This window comes from Peromyscus californicus, unplaced genomic scaffold, assembly GCF_007827085.1.
Source record: "Peromyscus californicus insignis strain IS unplaced genomic scaffold, ASM782708v3 Scaffold_6__1_contigs__length_162567912, whole genome shotgun sequence".
Taxonomy (NCBI): Eukaryota; Metazoa; Chordata; class Mammalia; order Rodentia; family Cricetidae; genus Peromyscus; species Peromyscus californicus.
The window spans coordinates 87,579,520-87,599,955 of NW_026294584.1; the positions used below are offsets into that span (position 1 = coordinate 87,579,520).

Below are 20,436 nucleotides of genomic sequence, written 5' to 3' on the forward strand. Positions count from 1 at the left end.
TGTGTCTCTCTATCTGTATCTGTCTCCCTGTTTCTTTCTCACTGTCTGTCTCTCTGTCTATCTTACTCTCTCTGTCTCTTTCCCTCTCTGTTTGTCTCTCTCGATGTCTCTGTATCTCTCCCCTGTCTCTCCTCCCCCCTCCCCCCTCTGTCTCTCTCCCTCTCCCGCTGTCTCTGTTTAAATCTGAGGCAGGTGCTGTCTCTTATCTCTCCTTACTAAGCACCCTTTGCTTTACGCTGACTCCTGAAATTCTCTCCTGCTGTGTAGGCAAGGACCTGGCTTTATCTGAGCGACAGTCCTTAAGGGGCAACTCCTCAGGCTACAGACAATGACTGACATGTCAGTGGACTCCAAGGTTCTCAGCGTGAGTGGACTGAAAGCAGGTCTCACATAAATTTCCATTTCCCAGGCAAGTCTCCAGTTCCTGATTCCTGTCAGAGAAATGGCTTCCTGTTAGTCAGTACGATGGTGACCTCACCCTCCTAGCGTCACAGGACGTGTGTTTGAGCCAGGCATGGGAGCACCGGCACTGGAGGATTACTTCCGATTCAAAACTAGTCTGGGCTACACGGTCACGGTGAGCCCCAGTTCAGCCAAGCCTGCACAGTGAGGTAGCAAGACCCTGCCCTCCATTCCAAAGAAAAAGGAACGTGTACTGGCCACTTCGTTCGTTTCACCATCACATCCTTTGGGCAATCATCTGGAACTCACTTCGTATAAGCTTAGTGCTCTGTCCTTCTATCCTAAGCCAAAGGATCTCCTGTGTCTCCTGCTGACTACTCTCCCATTTCACAACAACCAGTCAGGAGTTCAAGGCCAGACTTGACTATAGTGAGTTTAATGTCCAGCTGAGCTGTGTGAGACCCTGTCTTCTTCCTCTTGTTTGCCAAGGCAGGGTTTCACCGTGTAGCCCTGGCTGTCCTGGAACTCACTCTGTAGACCAGGCTAGCTTTGAACTCACAGAGATCCACCTTCCTCTGCCTCCTGAGTGCTGGGAGTAAAGGCGTGCGCCGCCGCCGCCGCCGCCGCCGCCGCCGCCGCCGCCGCCGCCACCACCACCTGAGGAGGCACCGTCTTTAAAAACAGATAAATAAAAGTTCTGAGCTGGAGAGATGGCTCAGCAGTTAAGAGGATTTCCTGGAGAGACAACATCCCTCATCCAGCTTAGGTTACAACAGACAAGAAATACCCTCTAACCTCAACTGGTATGACAACAGGGACTTTAGGATCCATGTTTGCTGAAAAGCAAAGACTCAGGCCAGCCGATGCCCAATGGGCAAGAAGATCAGTCCTCTGCCTTCACTCTATATCTGTGTGCCTTTAACTCTGGGTCAGATTTCTGCTCAGCTCCATGCACAAGCATGCTGATCATTTAAAGCTAATAATAATGTTTGTGTAAAGCTAATAATTTTCCCCTTTCGAGGCTGAAGACCTCAAGGTAAGAGGAGCTAAGGCACCTCTGACAGACTTCTGACCTGCCAGCTGCGCCTGGTTCAGACTAGAGAACAGCGGGCAGGAAATGTTCAGTTATTAAACTTTCCAGGAATAGTGGGGCCATGCAGACAGAGCAGCCCATGATAAAGCTGTTCTCGTAAGAGAAGACAATGACCCCAGGAATGGAAAGGCAGCCCTGCTTCCTCAAGTGACGCTTGATATTGACTCTCAACTTAGCAGGATCTAGCATCACCTGGAGACGGCTCTCTGAGCATGTCTGTGATGGAGTTTCTAGACTGGGTTGTTTGAGGTTGGAAGACCCACATTAAAATGTGGGCAGCAGCCTCTCATGGGCTGGGGTCCTGGGCTGGATAAAAGGAGGAAAGTGGGCTTTTGAGACGCCTCAGTGGGGGACTTGCTGCCAAACCTGACTACACGAGGTCACTCTCCAGAGCCCACACCGTGGAAGGGGGAACCAGCACCCACAAGTTGTTCTCTGGCCTCCACGTGTGTGTTTGGTACAAGTACACATGAGTGAATAAATGTAGTACTTTAAAAACGAGATTGATGGTTCATCTCTGTGTGTGTGTGTGTGTGTGTGTGTGTGTGTGTGTGTGTGTGTATGTGTGTGTGTGTGTGTGTGTGTGTGTCTAGAAGAGGGCATCAGGTCCCCGGGAGTGAGCAGCCTGACAGGGGTTCTGGGAACCCAGCTTGGGTCCCCTGGAAGCCGCAACCTTCTTAACTTCTGAGCCATTTCTCCAGTCCCATAGTGTTTTTATTTTGAGGAGAAAGTAGGCTGGGCATGGTGGCACGTGTCTTAAATTACAGACTCAGGAGACAAAAGCAAGTGGATCTCTGTGAATTTAGGGTCAGCCTGATCTACAGAGTGAGTTCAAGGCCATCCAGGGATACATGGTGAGATCCTGTCTCAAAAAGAAAAAGGAGGAGGAGGACAGGGTGGGGAGAGAGCCAGGCACCGGCACTCATTTCCTACCTGCTGACCGCAGAGGCAACGTGACCAGCCACCTCGCCTCCTAGTGCCAATACTTCCCCCCACGATGGACTGTACCTTAAACTGGGAGCCAGAGAAAGCGCCTCCGTCTTTAAGCTGCTTTCGTCAGGCAGTTTGTTGCGGCAAGAAGAAAATTAAGCAAGGACACCCCATACGCAGTGTAAGCAGAGCTCTTATATGACTCTGGGTTCTAGAAGCCCCTGCTAACTAGTCATGGCAACCTGTCTTCAGGACACCAAGTAAGTAGATAAGGAATGGTAGAAAGCAAAGAGAGGGGATTGATTCAATATGGTCGTGTGGTGAAGAGGAACAAGCAAAGGGTCCCAGTGGCCCTCAAGTCTGTCTTTGGGGTACTGGTGTTAGCTTTTATGGAGGAAGCATTGGGGCAGAGAGCAAGAACTCAAGGTGTAGTCTGTTGATGGTCTCCACTCTGGTTCTGCAAGGCAGTCCAAAGACTTCCTAAGCATTGTTGTCCCTTGAGGGGGCCAGTCTGGTTTCTACAAGATGTTCCTCCTGCTCTAGAGTGCTCCTAGCCTACCATCATGGGTGACAGCCCTTCTATGGGAGGTGGGGAGGGGAGGGGAGTGGTCCAACCTGCAAGGTTACGTTCTCTCTGGAATCTACAGTAGCTGCAAGTTTAGGTCAGTGACTTCTCTGCATCTTCAGCGCTGAAGGGGACTGAGTTACATTAGATAGGCTCTCCATGTGATGAACACGTGGACCTGCAGAGGCAAGCTGGTGGCCCAAGGGAAAAAAGTAACAGATAAGGGCAGAGATGCCAGGCTTCCATATTGCCTTTGGTTGCCTTGTGGACACAAATGAGGAGTCTTAGGGAATGTGGCTTCTGAGGGTGCCATCTCTGCAGCACCTGGGCTCTCAGGACCCGAACTGCCAGGATCACAGGACTCATAGAGAAACTCATGCAAAGCGAAGAGACTCTGCAGACATCCTTCTGCTAGCAGCATTTCCTCGGCACCCAACCCAGAGCTCCCCTGCCTCGCTGTCACTGTCCCCTCAACGTCAGCATACACAGAGCTGACACAGTGATCAGCCAAACCTCAGCCTGAGTGTGGCGGCTTGGCCACAGACTCTTCTTGTCCCCATCCCTGAACTACCTCGAAGACAGGGCTGGAGCACTCAATCCCTCTTGTCTTCCTGGTGTGGCTCAGCTGATCCCCTTGCCTACACTTCAACACTACCTTTTTCATTTGATCTGGGGGGGGGGGGGGGGGGCTGGCCACCTCTAGCTTGTTGGGACCCCAGGAACAGAAAGGCTGAGGCTCTTCATGGTGCGGCACTGTCAGCAGAAGCCGGGAGGCCCAGGCCAGCATTGCTGCGGAAGCCCGAGGGGTGTTCTGCCTAGGGAGCTCTACTAAAGTCAAGGCAGATCCCTGCCTACGCTGCAGAAAAGAATTTCAAAACAGGTAAGAGTGAAGCAAAGTGAACCGAGTTTATTAAGCAGAGATAAGGAGAGTGCACGGTTCACACTGAAGCAGGATGTTGAGAGAGAGTGACTCACCGCAAAAGAACAGCACACACCTAAGATAAGAGGGCTTTTCAGCGGAGAGAGCTGCAATTAGATGTCTTCAGAAGGGCTATGTATAGGATTCTGCCGCTGAGTTCTGTTTTTCAAAGGATCTAATTTCACAACAGGGTTTAATGATTAAGTGAAGCTTAAGTTTTAAGCAAATTTTAAAATTTCAGTAAAAATACAGAAACTGGCCAGGTCTGGTGACCCACACCTTTAAGCCAGCACTCAGGAAACAGAGGCAGGTGGATCTCTGTGAGGTGGAAGCCAGCCTGGTCGATACAGCAAGTTCTAGGTGATCCAGAACATACGGTGAGAGATGCGGTGAGACCCTGTATTTAAAAAAAAACAAAAAAAATATTTGGGGGGAGGGGGTGCTGCAAGGGCAGAAGGCAGCTTCGCAGAGACGGGAAATGAATGGGATCGAGATGCATGATGTGTAAGACACAAAGAATAAATGAAAAGAATATATATATGTATGTTTTTAATAGGAACTAGCTTACACACACACACACATACACACACACACACACACACACACACACACACACACACACACCACACAACACAACACACAAGTATCTGTAAAGGCCAGAGGAGAGGCAACTCCCTGGAGCTAGAGTTTCAGTCTGATGTGAGTGCTTGGAATTGAACTCTGATCTCCTGAAAGACCAGTACTCATTCTTTTGGTTTTTGTTTGTTTGTTTGTTTGTTTGTTTTTTAGGTTTTTCGAGACAGGGTTTCTCTGTGCAGCTTTGTGCCTTTCCCGGATCTCGCTCTGTAGACCAGGCTGGCCTCGAACTCACAAAGATCCGCCTGCCTCTGCCTCCCAAGTGCTGGGATTAAAGGCGTGCGCCACCACCGCCCGGCCACTACTCATTCTTAACCACTGAACCATGCCTCGAGGCCTCATTTTGAGGTTTTAGTTGGTTAGGGGGTGGGGGTGGGGTTGCATGTTCTCACTGTGCAGCACAGATTGACCTGGAACTCAATGTGGAGACTCACAGAGGTCTGCTTGCCTCTGCCTCTGCCTATACTGAAGATGCATGCACACCGCCATGGCCAGCTCTCTCTCATCTTAAAGGACTCCCTTCTGTAAACGGAATTGTGAGGCGATGCTATGTTCAGTTTAGGGATGAGAGGAAAGCTCTCATACAGTTAGACTCAAGACCACAGCACCGCGCCTCAAGTCAGCCCCGATCCTGTTTGGAAGCACTGCCCCTATAAGAAATCGTGACTTTATTGTCTTCAGGCCTCTGAACCCCGGATTCCAGAGTAAGGGGCTTCTTTCTCTTCCCGTGTCCCCATAATTTTTCTTGTCTTAAAAATGTTTTACTGCTGGCCGGGCGGTGGTGGCGCACGCCTTTAATCCCAGCACTCGGGAGGCAGAGCCAGGCGGATCTCTGTGAGTTCGAGGCCAGCCTGGGCTACCAAGTGAGTCCCAGGAAAGGCGCAAAGCTACACAGAGAAACCCTGTCTCGAAAAACCAAAAAAAAAAAAAAAAAAAAAAATGTTTTACTGCGCCGGGCGGTGGTGGCGCACGCCTTTAATCCCAGCACTTGGGAGGCAGAGGCAGGCGGATCTCTGTGAGTTCGAGGCCAGCCTGGGCTACCAAGTGAGTTTCAGGAGAGGCGCAAAGCTACACAGAGAAACCCTGTCTCGAAAAACAAAAAACAAAAACAAAAAAAAAATGTTTTACTGCATTTTAATTTACTTATTTTATGGAGGGCAGAGGACAGCTCTAGGGTCCCCGGCTTGGCAGTAGGCATCTTTACCCACTCTCCACCCCGTTTCCCATCTTTCTGTCCCACTCACCTAACGATGCCCCTTGCCCCAGGTTATGGGAAGCTTGAGGGAGCGGGAGAATACAATACACAAATTCCTGATGTTTACCGAATAAACCGACTCCATTTGCAGCTGTTTGTAGAAAGGTCCAAGCTTGCAGGTGCTCTCAAGCACAGTAGAAATGGTGGTGAAGGATGTCTGGGAAGAGACCCAGGAATATGTGAAGACAAAAGGAAAATTAGGGTAAAACCACCATTGGAAGAATTTTCCAGAATAGCCTTTGGAGGCTGCATGGGGAGTCTCCCTCACCATGTATCTGCTGCCGGAGAATATGAACCTTAGTCACCCTACGTGAGCATCTAGAATAACCTAGAATGACTACATGTTCTCAGAGACCTTAGATAGAATATAGATAGATAACTGATAGATAAATAGGTAAATACATACATATATACATACATATACATATACACACACAAAACTTACTCATACCCATACAAACACATAGGTAGGTAGATAAATGGATCTTGGGGCCATAAACTTGTTTTATGGACATTTTGCAAATATATAAATATATATATATGTATAATTTTCTTTTTCTTCTATCATTTACACCTACACCTGTTCTCAACTCCAGCAGAAGTTTCCCCACATAAGAATTAATTTTTATTTATGTGTATGCATGGGAGTGCCCAAGGAGTCAGAAGAGGATGTCAGATGCCCTGGAACAAGAGTCATAGATAACTGTGAGCCACCCAGATGTGGATACTAAGAGCCAAAACAAGGTCCTCTGCAAGAGCAGCAAGTACTCTTCATCCCTCAGCTGGCTCTCCAGCCCCAAGAATTCTTACTCCCTTGTAAAAACTCAGCACTGCTTGCTCAGTGTAACCTCCACCTTCTCTTCCTTCCTCAGGACACTGACTTTTAACTATCAATATCCATGTTCTCCGAAATACAGTTTCTGGTTTTTGTGATTTGCTTTGTGCTGGTGATCCAACCCACAGCTTCAAGAATACGAGGCAAACACTCCACCTACGGAACTTTATTTGCAGCCTATGTGTGCATGTCTGTATGCACATGTGAGCACCTGTGTGTGCATTTATGTGTATGTGTGTTTGTGCATGTGTGTTATTTTCTAAGATCATGCAAACAAGGTTCTCCCTGAACAGGGAGGGTACTGAAAATGGGTTTGTTTGCTGGTTTGTTTGTTTAACTTTTTAGACAGCACCTCCACTATGTAGCCCTTGCTGGCCTGAAACTCACAGCTGTAGCCAAGGACGACCAAGAACTCTTTTTTTTTTTCTTGGTTTTTCGAGACAGGGTTTCTCTGTGTAGCTTTGCGCCTTTCCTGGAACTCACTTTGGAGACTAGGCTGGCCTTGAACTCACAGAGATCTGCCTGCCTCTGCCTCCCGAGTGCTGGGATTAAAGGTGTGCGCCACCACCGCCCGACCTTGAACTCTTGATCCTCCTGCCTCCACCTCCTAAATGCTTGAATTGTAGGCTAGGCCTTCATGCCTGGCTCTCAAAACATGTGTTTTTTAAAATATGGAACACTGTGCATCTGTGTGTCATTCTTGCACGGAGGCCATGCTAATCTCTGTATCATTCCAATTTCAGTATGTGTGATGCCAAAGCAAGCACTCGAAATACATTTTCTAAAGCCCCCAAACAAAATCCTTTACCTCACGGTTTCTGAGTTTGAACTAATCCACACATTTGCTGGAAATGGGGCTAAACCGGAGCTGGCTAACACCAATGCAAACCAAGGAACAAAGACAGTTTATGGTAGAGGCGAACAGGAATGGCCACGGCTAGGAACACAGATTCAGGATATTCAAACACCATGTTTCAATGTGAAAACGGGGGCCGGATTCTACGGCCTCGCTGAAACTCCTGCATACACCAAAAGCAGCCTGTGGCCTGCCACCATAAAACTGTGGCCATGTGTGAACCAAGTGACCTCAGGCAGGGCAAGTCGGGACCTTACAGAGCTAGCCTAGGCCTGCAGGTGAGGTCAGTTGTTTCTGCACAGAAGTCAAGAGGCCGTGGGTGGAGTGTGGCAATAGATGGCACAATTGAGAGTTTGGCAAGGGTGACCAGTAAGTTTTTGGAGTTTGCATGAAAAGAGACTGTGCTTATTGTCTAATAGCAGAAGAGGCGTGGCTCATACGTGTGCAGTCAAGACGTCACGGCCTCCCTGACTCAGGGTCCAGATGTGGTACTTGTGCATGGCTTCAGCTGGCTGCACTGAAAGAGAACAGTGTTGCAATGTACACATATTTCTACTCCTGTTTGAAATATTTTGTATATTGATACAAATACAGAACTACTTATTATAATGTACATATATTTCTACTCCTATTTGAAATACTTTGTATATTGATACAAATGTAAAATTGTATTTGTCATACTGTATGTATATTTTGCCTCTGTTTAGGATATTTTGTATATTGATACATATTGTTGTCATATTGCATACTGCACTATACATTTCTACCTCTGTTTAAGGTATTTTGTGTATTGCCACAATTTTGAGGTCATTGTCCTTTTATTGTACATTTGCTTATAGACTGTTTACCTTGTTTATATGAAGCCTTAGTCCTTAGGTTATTTAGGTAGAGAAGACTTACAGATGTATAGTCACCCATGCTTGTCATTTCTATAGTTATGTTAGTTAGGTTGTCCATGTTTACAGGTACATATGTCAGATGGACAGATAATCTTCAAACACTTCACAGACCTAGAGAGTATGGCATTTAAATAACTTAGAATTCTGTTGACATGAGACACGATTGCTCCTGGCAGTACCAATCTGATCCCGAGATAATGTTGGGCTTTTAAGACACTCAGTGTGGAAGTTTGTCTTCTTCCTGGCACAAAATGGCCTGTTGGGCAAAGAACTGCCCTTGCCTCAACTGCTGACAGTATGAACGCTGTCCTTTCTGGACAAGCAGGACACAAGGAAAAGTGACTACTGAACCTTGCCAAGACAGGGTAAGATGGTCTTTCAAAATTCCTTCTTCTGAAAATGGTCTGTCAGATATTCTAGACCTGTAGCCAAACTGGATGTCCCAACAGTGCTGAAAAACTTTAGGTGACTGTCCAGGCTGCCAGCTGTCTCTGTCTATTCTTGAAATTTTTCCAAAAGTTGCTTGCGTGCATCTCCTGTTTTCTCAGGTATTATTATATTCCTTCTCAAGTCTTTGATGGGGTTGAAGACTAACAGTTACAGTTAGTTACAATCTTCTTGTAGCTTAGCTAGAACATACTAAGTTCTAGATTCAGGTTCTTCAGGATAGAACACCTTTTGGAATGATCTCAGTAACATGCCATTTACCTATGCTCCAGACTTCTCTGGATGTTAGTATGTGTCTCTTGTTTGATGTTGCTCTTGTTGGTTGTAGTTGCATTTGTTTGTGTTATTACCCTTTACTTCTCCTTGATAATCGTTCCTATTGTATATAGTTTTGTGTTAGGTTAGAATTTTCTTATTTAGACAAAGTGGGGAGATGTAGTGGGTAGCTGTTTGAGCCATACCCTGAAGCATCACCCCTAGTGAGGCAGCTGTAGCTGTTACACCTGCCTATGACCTTGAGGTACTTACCCCTGAGGTATGGCCACTGGAAGACCCTTAAGACCTGGGATGCACGTATGCATCTCTCTTTTGGTTACTTTGTGGTTTGGATGCTGAGATCTTGGACCAAGCCGTTCAGTGTGGGACATAGCTCAGCTTTCCAGGACCTTACAATAAATCTCCTGTGGTTGTGAGTTAACCCTCAAATAAATTCCTTTGATCATTAAGCTGATTCTGTGGGTTGTTAGAGATTTAATCACATTAGAACAGGATTAACTGAAGCACCGGGTGTCGCCTCCCACACAATTTGTTATAGTTAATAGTTTGAGAACAGCCTTTTTTGGTCCCTCTAATTAGATAGTAAATCATCGGGTTCAGCAGGTCCTCCTCTATTATTTCCTAGGCTAGTGTCCTGATATGATCAGCAGGGTCCCCTATCAGGCACAACAATGAGCCTTGCCAGGCTGTAACTGGGTTAGAGCAGACATCTATCTCATCAGTCTATGAGTGTCCTGAAAATCAGATAGAGGATTTCCTCATGCATGCAGTGGGTTATTAGGATGGCAGATCTGTCTAACCACAGCAAGTCCTTTGAATTCCTTAACAAAGGTGGAGAAACGCTGGCTTAAAAAGGGGGGGACAAACCCGTTTCCTAGTTTGGACTGTATGTGGGGTGTGTATCTGGATGATGCCAAGGCCCTCATTAGCTACCTCACGAAGGGAAAGAAAATCTCTATATCTCTGTCTCATCTGTCTCTCTCTCTCTCTCTCTGTCTCTCTCTCTCTGTCTCTCTGTCTCTGTCTCTCTCTCTCTCTGTCTCTTTCTCTCTCTCTCTCTCTCTCTCTCTCTCTCTCTCACACACACACACACACACACACACACACACACACACACACACAGAGAGAGCTCATGCTGGCCTTGAACTCACTGTGTATCCGGGAATGTATTTGAATTTAGAAGGATTTTGAATTTCTCCACCACCTTGCCTTCCCCTCTCAGGTGCTAGGATTACAAGCGTGTGCCACCATTCCCTATTTTTCCAGTGCTTGGGATCAAACCCAGGACTTCACGCATGTTAAACAAGCACTCTGCCAGTTGAGCTACATCCCCAGCCCAGGCAGATTGTTTCTGAAGGCACCAGGAGTGGTGTTTGGTTGTGCCTGGACTTCTTACGCAAGAAATTCCCAAGTGCTGCCCCCACCACAACCGCCAGATGGGAAGACCCCATTGCCAAACACAACACACTTTGGTTGCAGGACATAAAGAAATTGAGCTGGATCTGAAATTTCCTCCCTACTGGTTAGCTTTCATAATGCCAAAAAGTACTCTGCAGGCTGCTGGAAGAGAAATATCATCAATGGTTTACCCAGCAGTAGACCCTGCATGCTACAGTGCTAACCCGCCAGGTAAGACGTGTCGACTGGAGAACAGTGTCATGACTGTTATGGGGCTAGACAACGGACTTCTGATTAGATTCCAGGACTGTTCCACAGGCCGAACTCATGCCTAGTTCTGTGAGCCTGGCCAAAAGCCCATAGTCAGGAAGGTCATAGGTCACTGGGGGAACCTACTAATGTTGTTTTACTAAATGAATGTGCTGTCAAACTGCCTTCTAAATCTTTGTTTATACCTTTAGATTAGTGCTACTCCCAATCTTGGTGTGAGAAGCTTCTTTTTCCAGCGGGGACCAGTCAATGCAGAGACTCTTAATTGGTCAAAATGCTGAGAATAAGCGAATGTTGAGTACGGGACGTCTATCTCCATCCTCACAAGGCCCAGGCAATATAAAGGAGTCGGGGGCAGATAGCATGTAAGAGCCAGAGGATGGGAGGAGCACTAGAGAGAGTTGCCTTCCGGACATGATGTGGTTACTGCACTCATGAGCTGGCCCTCACAAGCAGCACAAGCTGCACAAGACCAAACCAGTCACTAATTCCAGCAAGGATGCCGGAGAGGCCCCCAAGGCCCCACCTAGCTGGAGAGGTATCTGCATTTGATGGCTGCTGGGGAGAGGGAGTTATTTCCTTTAGAGATGTGGTCCCTGGTAAGTTTCCCATGAGTGTGCAGGCAGTACTAATGAAATTAGTGGAAGGAAGGGAGGAGGAGAAGACGAGGAGGAGGAGACCGAAGATTGTAGGAGCAGGTGTTGGGGGTGTCCAAAGGAAATGGAGTTGGAATGGCTGTAATAAAGATGTATTTATATGTATGTATTATCAAAAATATTTTTAAAAAGAAATGTGTGCAGGCATAGTGGCTCATGCCTTTAATCCCAGCACTCAGGAGGCAGAAGCAGGTGGATCTCTGTGGGTTCAAGGCCAGCCTCATTTGCACAGCCAGTTTCAGACCACCCAGGGCTACATAGTGAAACTCTGTCTTAAAGAAAGAAAGGAAAGAAGGAAGGAAGAAAGGAAGGAAGGAAGGAAAAACCAAGCCAAAACAACAACAACAACAAAAAACAAGTAGCCATTGGCCAGGAGAGGAAGGGCATTGAAACAGATTTCCAGCAACAGGTGCTTTGGAAGGCTCCAGAAAGTTTTCAAACATGGCAGTGTTGAGCTGACATGTAAAGTGAGATTTGCTGTCTACCACCACAGGCAGAGAGTGGGAAGTGTCCTGCACTCTACGGGCTGTCTGGCTGAGCTTGCACAGAACAAAATTTCCTGTCTAAGTCTGGCTATCCGCAAGCTGCCTCAGAACCCCGCCTAGTCGTCTCTGCTCCAGATACCAGCCCCCGTGGCTGCAGCGCTAAAGGGGAAGATGACAGCTGGGACTTTGGCACTGGGGCTGGGTTTTACATGAATGCCACTGAAGATCCCTGGAAAACTAAGAACGGAATGTTCTCTTATGTAACAGAGGAGCTTCCACAACTCACAGATGCCAATTTCCCAGCGGATCCACACAGGATGTCTATTTTGGTCACTCCATGGGAGGCCACAAAAAATTCCTGGAAAATACAAATCTGTGTCAGCATTTGCTCCAGTCTGCAACCCAGTGCTGTGTCCTTGGAGCAAAAAAGCATGCGAAGTGACCTGTCTCGTGTCCCATCTGGGTTCCCAGGTTGACACATTAATTGATCGAGGAAAAGATGATGAATTTCTTCCAAATGGGCAGTTACTCCCTGATAACCTCAGAGCTGCCCGCACAGGAAAGAAAATCCCTGTTGTTTTTAGGATACAAGTGATGAAGGCTTCATCACAGCCTTCATCACTACCCACCACATCAGGCATCATGCAAAATATGAAAAAGCTCCATACAAGTGAATATCATCAGGATCATGAAAGTTGAAATAAACAGAATTGCTAAATAGAGAAAAAGAAAAGTTGGTCACGGAGGTAACTGCAATCCCAGTGCTTCGAGGCAGAGACAGGTAGGTCCCTGGGGCTTTCTAGTTAGTCAGCCCAGCCTATGAGACCGTGTGTGTGTGTGCGTGTGTGTGTGTGTGTGTGTGTGTGTGTGTGTGTGTGTGTGTGTGTGTGTGGTGGGTGGGGGCGATAAAGGAAGACATCAGACAGCCTCCAGACTCCATACACATGTCCATGGGGGCATGTACCCCCACAAGAACACTCCACAAACCAGGAATGTAAGGGTAAAGGGTATGTATGTCCTCATCCTAATAAAGAGCATCTGGGAAATAAACAAACAGAAAGACTCCATGTTTAATGGTAAAATACTCAACGCTTGCTCCTAAAGAGATGGAACAAGGCAAGAACGTCTGTTCGTGGCTTCTATTACATTGTGCTGAGGCGTCTAGCCAGGGAAGTCAGACAAGAGAATCTAAGGCCATCTGGGTCGATGGAGAGAGGTACAGCATGGAGACGGGCTGTGCTCTGCTCCCGCTCCTACCACGTGACCGAGCAGTAGCTTCCACACTGCGCCTTGCCTGTACTGACTCCATGTTAGAAAGAATCAGTTCATTCCATCTTCAGAGCAAATGTTGAGGCTGGTAAAACAGCCACCAGCTGTCCAGCACAACCTGTGAGGTCCAGTCTGAAACACAACTTATGCATGTGAACAAAATATCAAAGTAAATGAAAAACACATGCACACATGTGTGTATCAAAACCACATCACGGCCTGGAGTGGTGGTGCATGCCTTTAATCCCAGCACTCCAGAGCAGCCATGGCTACACAGAGAAACCCTGTCTGGGGAAAAAAAGAAACAACAACAAAACATATAATGAGGTGGGGAGATGGCTCAGCGGGCAGTGTTTGTTGACTAAGCTTGAGGATCTGAGTTCAAGTCCCCCAAACCAATGCATGGGGCTGGAGAAATAGGTCAGCAGTTGAGGGCACTTGTCCTTGCAGAGGACCCAGTGTGGGTCACAGCTCATGTCTGTAACCTCGGTATTCAGGAAGCTGAACCAAGAGGATTACAAGTCCAGGGCCAGCGTTGGAGGGGACTCAGTGGCTAAGAGCACTGGCTGCTCTTGCAAGGGACCTAGGTGTCAACTCCCAGCATCTACATAGAGGCTCACAATCATCCCTAACTCCAGTTTCAAGTGATCCAATGCCCTCTTCTGACCATGCCAGCAAATGGTACACATACATATATGTAGGCAAAACATTCATACATGTAACATAAAAAATTAATTAATTAAAAAAAAACTAGGCCGGGCGGTGGTGGCGCACGCCTTTAATCCCAGCACTCGGGAGGCAGAGCCAGGCGGATCTCTGTGAGTTCGAGGCCAGCCTGGTCTACAGAGTGAGTTCCAGGAGAGGCGCAAAGCTACACAGAGAAACCCTGTCTCGAAAAACCAAAAAAAAAAAAAAAAAACTAAAACATGTTCAGGACCAACCTGGTTTCCATAGTGAGATATTGTCTCAAAAATTAAAAAACAAAAAACAGGCAATACTGCTAGATAAAGTGGGTCTGGTTTATTAATTTATTGTTATCTAATAAATTGACATGAATGATGCAAATATGTCTATGTGTGGTTGACAAAGCTCACTCACAAAAAAAAAATCAAGTCTTTTATTCACAGATAACATGTTTCCACACATAGAGAATTCAAAGGAATTCACTGGAAAAAATCAATCAAAATTAAGGAATAGTTAATGCCATAACCCTCTGTTCACAACGAAGATTCATGTATCAAAATTAATCAGTGGCTGGAATGAAGCCACCAACTGTGTTTTTATTGAGTTAAGTAAACTGCTCTACAGGATTCTTTTTATAATGAAATCTTTAGCTTTGTATCTTAACATAGTGAGATCCTATAAGAAAGAGGAGCAATACATAACAATCTCAGTGGGTTAAAGACCTATGTGTAAGACCTGAGATAATTAAATTCCTATAAGAATGCAAAGGGTGGTGGACAGCACAGTGGTTTATGCCTGTAATTCCAACACTCCAGAGACAGAGGCAGGAGGATCACTGCAAGTTCGAGGCCTACTTGGTCTATATAGTAAGGCCAGGCCAGGCTGATCAGGAATGGAAACAAGATAAAACAAAACACATTGGGGAAAGCTTTGTAGAACTTGATCTGATGATTTATTTTATACAGCAAACATTGTTTTATATAAAAACCAGGGACAGCAAAAGCAAAAAAGACCAATAGGACTTCATCAAGCTATTCATATACACTAAAGGGTCTGATCCACAGAGCTCTACCAAATGGGACAGGGGTTAATATCTAGAACATACAAAGATTTCCTTCTGCTGAGTAACAACAAAAACAACCTAGTTTCAAATGTACAGGGGGACCCAGGGTTGTATCTCAGTGGTAGAGCACCTGTCTACCATATATGGGGCCCTGGATTCAACCCCAGCACCACAAAATATGTGCAGAGAACTCATAGGACACTTTTCCCAAAATGTTATGCAGACGCTCTACATGCACCTTAAATCACTGACCTCAGAGAAATGCAAATCCAAATGGCGAGTGTCTAGTCTGGAGCTACATTAGGATGGCTACTGTCCAAAAGAGCAAGCACATGCACACAAACAACAAATAACAGCTGGCTTGTGACACAGGGAAGCTGGATTTCTTGAGTATTGGTGAGATTGTATGCAAAGCAAATAAGGAAACTTCTTTAAAAAAAATCCATTGAACTGAAGAGCTGAAAGCTGGGTCTCAAAGGGTGTTTGTATTCCTGCATTCATAGCAGTGTATATGTAATGGCCAAAGGTGAGAACATGTGCCAATCAATGGATGGATAGGTAATCAAAACGAGGTATGCAAGGTCTAAACCAACAACCAGGGAGCGAGCCTGCATGGGATGGACCTAGGCCCATTCACATATATGTGAGAGTTGTGTAGCTTGGCCTAGATTCGGAGCAGGAGCTGTCCTCAGTGCTTTGACTGGCTCTGGAGAACCCATCCCTCATGCTGGATTGCCTTGTCCAGTCTGAATACAGTGGGAGATGCTGTGGGATATCTGTACACTGTGTGAAGATATAGTGTTGTGATTGGCTTAATAAAGAGCTGAATGGCCAATAGCTAGGCAAGAGGTATAAGCAGGACTTCCAGGCAAGGAGAGAGGAAGTAGGAGATAAATCTAGGTGCGAGAGAGACACATAGAATGGGATAGAGGTGAAAGCTTGTGGTAGAACATTGATTAATAAAAATATGGGTTAATTTAAGTTATAAGAGCTAGTTAAAAACAAGCCTAAGCTAAAGGCTGAGCTTTCATAATTAATAATAAGTCTCTGTGTTGTTATTTGGGAACTGGCTGGCTGGACAGAGAAAGACTCGGTACAGGGAGGTTCTTGATATTATGGCAGCTTGATATGCCATAATTTGCTGAAGCCCATGGGAGGCCTGCCCCTTTCTGAGTGATTACAGAGAAGAAGTGGATGGGGGCAGCTGGGGGGGTTGCAGAGGGAAGGGGAGGGATGCAAAATAAATAAATTTTAAAAAGCCATGGTGTATGCACAGAGGAATATTCTTCAGCCTTCCAAAGGAGGGAAACCCTAACATATGCTACTCAATAAACAAACACAAGGACAGTAAGCCAAGTGAAGCAAGCTCATCTGAAAAACACTCCATCTCCACGCAGTGTCCAGAGTTGTCAAATTCAAACACAGGGTGGGAAGCATAAGCTCAGTTGGTCGAGTGCTCACCTTGCATGCGTAAAGCCTGTGTTCAGTCTCTAGTACCACATGAGCTGGGCACAGTGGCACAGGAGGATCGAAGCTCAAAGTCATCTTCAGCTACATATCAAGTTTGAGGATAGCCTGGGCTACATGGGAGTTTACTTTAAAAAAGTGTGTGTGTGTGTGTGTGTGTGTGTGTGTGTGTGTGTGTGTGTGTGTGTGTTTTGTAGAAACTGAACTGGTAGAGCAATCCCCAGCACTTGAGAAACAAAAGCACCCACACACACACAAATTCACAGAAGCAGGAAGAATGATAGCTATCAGAGGCTGGAGAAGGAATAGAGAAGAGTTTAATGGGTACAGAGTGTCAGCTTGGCAAGATAAAAACGTCCTGGGATCTATTCCACAATGTGAATGTACTCAGAACCTCAGACCTGGCCACATCAAAGCAGTTAAGATGATAAACTTTATGTTCATTGGGGTTTGCGGTGTGGGGTTTATGCTGCACAAGCTCTCTAGCACGTCTGTTACGCTTTATTTACCACAAGGGGAAAATGGTGTTCTCCAAGAAAAAAGGTTTAGTTCAGCTTGTGACCCAGCTGTGCAAATGCTGTTCCCTGAGATAACATCAAACCTCCCATGCAGAAAAGTGCTTTATCTGTGTTTCTTGTTTTATATAAACAAACATAATATACTTAAAAGACATGTGAGGGGCTGCAGATACGGCTCAGTGGTTAATGGACTTGCTATGAAATCCTGAGGACCAGAGTTCAGATCTCAGCATAAATCTAACAAAGCCAGGTGTCTTCTGCACACCTGTAACCCCTATTCTGAGGCAGGCAGAGACAGAAGGATCATTGGAGCTTTCTGGCTGCCAGCCTGGCCAAGAAAATGTGAACTTCACATTCAAGGAGAGACCCTGCCTCAAAGGGAGAGACAGTGTTGGGGGAAGAAACCTAACTCTCTCTTCTGGCCACTGTAACATCCACACACTGTGTGTACACTTAAACACACACACAAAATAAAGATACAAATATTTTTTAAAGATACAACTTAGGGTTTGGAGAGATGGCTCAGTGTTTAAGAGCATCTGCTCTTCTCAAAAAGAGCTTGATTCCCAGCACTCACATCAGGTAGCTGATGAGCACCTATAACTCCAGCTCCAGGGAATCTAATGCCTTCTGGACTCCAAGGGCACCCGCACACACATGGAAGGCACACAGAGGCACACACATACGCATATAAACCATGCATAATTAAAATTTTATAAATATTTTAAAAACAAAGAAAAGTAGACTAAACGAGTAGGCTTTGGTTTCCAGTTCACTGGCACAAATAATAACGGCCCTTGAGGAGATAACAGCTGGGGATCTCCGACATTCCAGCTTTCCACAAACAGAAGTTCTAGGCAGCCAGTCATCCTTGCTGAATGTTTAACGTGTGTATAGCTTTTTTTTTCTGGGAACTTCTGTTCACAACGGTCCACTTCCTTCAGCCACTCTAAACCCAGATTCATCTGACACCAGTCACCTCCACCAGGCTGCTTCCACCTCATCCCAGTGACAAAGATTTGTACCTGAGAGGCCCTGGTGGCCAAGTTAATGCCATGTCTATCCTGACCCTAAGATTAGTCCCTGGGCTCTGAGGATCGCAGCAACATGGACCATTCGGAATGCACAGGCCCTGGCCAAGGTGGAGCTGATGCTTCTGCCCTGGCCATCAAAGCCCTCAAGGACCCACCAAGAGGCAGAAAGAAACAAAACAACACACGACACAGCAGAATATCACTGCTGATGGCACCGTCTGCATTACTTGGCAGATGTGGCACTAGTCTCCAGCCGAAGGACTCTCTGGAGCTTTAATCGAGGTCCTGAGGACCGTCCAGTCTGTGGGGGCCGTGTCTGACAGTCACACCACATGAGACACCGAAGGTGTCATCAGCGGCACAGTGGGATGCCTAGAGAAACACAGGCGAGCCAGACATGGTGGGCACACACCTGCAACCCCACAAAAACCAGGGTGGCACTGCACACCCATAAACTGCAGGGCTCAGGAAGTGGAGGCAGGGGATTAGGAGTCCAGGGGTCATCTTTGGCTACATTACCAAATTGGAGACCAGTCTGGGCTACATGAGTCCCTGTCTGTAAGTCAAAAAGCAAAGCAGATCTCATCACTTTCTTAAGGAGGCCCTTCCCTAGCCTCCCCTGGGGTTAAGTGTAAATGGGATGAGAGGCCACAGAGGCAGACACCACACCATCCTGGGCCCTGAGGCCTCCCTCACTGTCGTCCACTCTTTCTATCCCCTGCCAGGCAGCTGGTGGTGACCTAGGAGGCCTGTGAGCCTCCGACCAAGCAGAGGGAGGAGCCTGGGTCCTTGAAGGACTTCAGGGACCAGAGCCTCTGACCAAAGCCAATCTACACTTCACGGTAACACAAGTAAAATGAAACATGTATGTGCAAAGCCAGGACCCCAAAGCTCTTAGTATAGTAGATGGAGAATAGCAGTGATCATCCTGGAGGTGATCGTACAGGTCCCACTGCCCTTTCAACCTGTCACGATTGTATCCTCTGTCTGTCTGTCTGTCTGTCTCTCTCTCTCTCTCTCTCTGTCTCTCTCTCTCTCTCTCTCTCTCTCTCACACACACACACACACACACACACACACACACTTGTGCCACCAGACTTAGTTTACGTGGTACCAGGGATCAAACCCAAGGCCTCAAGCATGCTAGGCAAGCGGTCTACCAACTGAGCTACGTCACTAGTCCCTTGGTTGAATTTGTGTTGTGTTTGGTTGGCTTGGTGTTTCAGGGTGAACCCAGGGCCCTGTGTGTGCTAAGCACGAGCTTTACCTCCCAGCTCTACCTTCAGTCCTTAGCTAATTTTTACAACACACACCCATTAGCAGATAAATTAGTTAAAGCTATTACAAGAACATTCCAGTCACACTCTGCTAAACTTCTGTTTTTCATTGTTTTAAATGGCAATCTTTAACAGTTTTTTTTTAGATTGAAATATCTTTATTTTAGGTTGTTTTGCCTGTATGTCTGTATGTGTACATCTGTGCACCAAATGTGTGCAATGTTCACAGAGGCCAGAAAAGGGCATCAGATCCACGGAACTGAAGTTACAGCTGTTCTAAGGTACCATGTAGGTGCTGGGAATCAAACCCAGACTCTCAGGAAGAGCAGCCGGTTCTCTTAACCACTGAGCCGCTCCAGCCCCTTAAATGGCAGTCTTGGGTACTATGACTTACACATAAATATTTAATATATACATTTAGCCAGGTATAATGGTGTATTCCCTTAATCCCAGCACTCGGAAGGCACAGGCAGGTGCAGGTGGATCTCTATGAGTCCCTGGCCATTCTGGGCATTAATGAGTTCCAGAGGCAGGATTTTCAACAGGGTTGGATGTCTGGGAGTCAGTGGTCTTCATACAGGACTGGTTGAGAGGCAAAATGGAAGTCAATAGATCCAAGGCTGAGGATATAATTCATGAGCTGGGAATACAGATCAGCTGATAGAGTGCTTGCGTAGCATGCACAAAACCCTGGGTTCAATCCCCAGCAGCACATTAACTAGGCATGGCGGTGTCTACCTGTAATCCCAGCTGTCAGGGTAAGGGCAGGAAAATCAGAAGTTCAAGGCCAGCTTTGGCTGCAAAATGACTTTGAAGCCAGCCTGGACTTAACATTGTCTTAATAACAATAACAGTAATAATAAAGGATAACAACAAAACGTCTCCCTCTGTAACCCCGTCTAGTCTGGAACTTGCTATGTAGACCAAGCTGGCCTCAGTCTGAAGTTTGAGCCAAGTCTCTGGGCTCGTGATCTTTGGTCACACATTTTCGGTTAATCCTCACTGTGGCAACTGTTTGTCACAGGGACAGGCCTTGAAGCCAACAGAAGCTGTAGGATCCCTGAGCCACTTCCAGGGTGTCACTTACCATCACATGTCCAACTCCCTGCTCTCATCTTGGGACGAGCTCCCACCCCGCCCAGCCTGTGAGCACTGAAGTACCTCCCAGGAGCCTCACTGGGAAAGGCTATGGCAGGGATCAG

The 20,436-nt window shown here is 46.6% G+C and overlaps 1 non-coding gene and 1 pseudogene across 1 annotated transcript; one reads left to right on the top strand and one right to left on the bottom strand.

Moving 5' to 3' along the window:
• The first annotated feature begins 514 nt into the window (after positions 1-514).
• On the top strand, positions 515-12,596 carry LOC128099695 (S-formylglutathione hydrolase-like; annotated as a pseudogene).
• Positions 7,301-7,402, bottom strand: LOC128100186 (U6 spliceosomal RNA). Its single transcript, XR_008214704.1, has one exon. It is a non-coding gene; the product is annotated as a U6 spliceosomal RNA (small nuclear RNA).
• Positions 12,597-20,436: the final 7,840 nt, after the last annotated feature.